The following is a 1,467-nucleotide window of genomic DNA, read 5'->3' on the forward strand; positions in this document are numbered from 1 at the left end:
CATTCTTCAAAATCTCAATTATGGAAAAATACCCCATATTTAAAATGAACGGCTCAGATAACTTGTTGAAACTCTGATGAAAATTAATGACCGTAGGATGAAGTGCACGTGCATGTGAGCTCAAAATATTATATGCTTTCGCCACCGCTCACACTCGCCTCAACAGTAATACAGTATGTTGTTAACTCACGCGCCACCACCATATTTCCTTTTCTACTTTTCTCACACCAACAACAACACTATCACTGATTAAACTTCAACTCCATCACCATCACCATCACCATCGTAGAACTGTTACTCTCTTCTCCCATTCTCTTCGCGCCTCACACTTCTCCATATGACCGCACTTTTTCAATGACCAAACGCGGCCGCCGGTGACTCGTCGACGGAGTACGTCGCCGGCGAGTCTCGGTCACCGATTCACTCTACCTCTTCACTACTCTCTTGGCACCCATTTTTCCCCTAAGATCGCGGTTTTTACTCGTGAAGTCAGGTACAGTGTTATTATACTCATAGTTATCACAGTCATCAAAACGATTCGTTTTCTTCTTCTTTTGGGTTTGATTGAATTCGTTGTTCTTTCATTGCTGTTGGATTATTTTGTGACTGTAGAAAAAAAAAAGATATTTTTTTCATGGGTTTTTGAAGGGTTTGAATTTTTTTGTTATGTGTAGATTTTGCGGTGAGAAAAAAAAATGGGATTTTGGTGGTGAATGATGTGGCACTGTCTGAAATGGATAAAACCCAGATGGTGTTCTGAATATTTTGTCAAAGGGTATCTATCTGGGTGAAGAATCCAAAGTATTGGATTCTCTCGAAGTGTTAATTGGCTTTTTTGGACTGAAGAAAGGGGAACAAATGTGATGCATGCTGAAATTGATGAGGATGTGGAAAGACGATGAACAAGACTCTATTTTTCTTACACTTTACCATGTTTAAGCTTGGTTTTCAGGTTTTGGAAGATAATTTTTTGTTTTTTTGCTTATTTTTTGTTCTTCTATGTATGTGGAGTTTCACTTCCAAACCAACAGTAACAAATTCAACATCAACAGTAAGCAAATTCAACAATGAAGAATGACCCAAAAGCTTTAGTAAAACTTGTAGCAGAATTCTCGTAGAAAATTTAAATTTAAATTATATATTAATATGTTACAAAAAGGATTAACTGAAGAACAAGGAAGTGCTGCACACAGGTTACTATTTCACATTTTAATTAAATACAGAGTGTTAAAAAAAAAACCCATTAGAATTAGTGATCATCATTATCAGTGTGCTCTACTATATTCTCAAATCAGTGTATGTGAGTGGCAAAATATTCCTTTGGGAATTAATATTACTATTACTAATCCACCATGATGATGATCTTGATCTCTTCATTCTCATTATCATCATAAAAAAAAAAGTCTCTTAACAAACCTCTGATATATCACCACAAGAACTTGATGCAACTCAAGCAGAGCAAGCATC

The 1,467-nt window shown here is 36.2% G+C and overlaps 1 long non-coding RNA gene across 1 annotated transcript; it reads left to right on the plus strand.

The window, feature by feature from the left end:
- Positions 1-207: 207 nt before the first annotated feature.
- On the plus strand, positions 208-1,075 carry LOC112797313 (uncharacterized). Its single transcript, XR_003199714.3, has 2 exons — positions 208-493; positions 675-1,075. It is a non-coding gene; the product is annotated as an uncharacterized lncRNA (long non-coding RNA).
- The last annotated feature ends 392 nt before the right edge of the window (positions 1,076-1,467 follow it).

Source organism: Arachis hypogaea, chromosome 4 (assembly GCF_003086295.3).
Source record: "Arachis hypogaea cultivar Tifrunner chromosome 4, arahy.Tifrunner.gnm2.J5K5, whole genome shotgun sequence".
In the NCBI taxonomy this organism is placed as follows: Eukaryota; Viridiplantae; Streptophyta; class Magnoliopsida; order Fabales; family Fabaceae; genus Arachis; species Arachis hypogaea.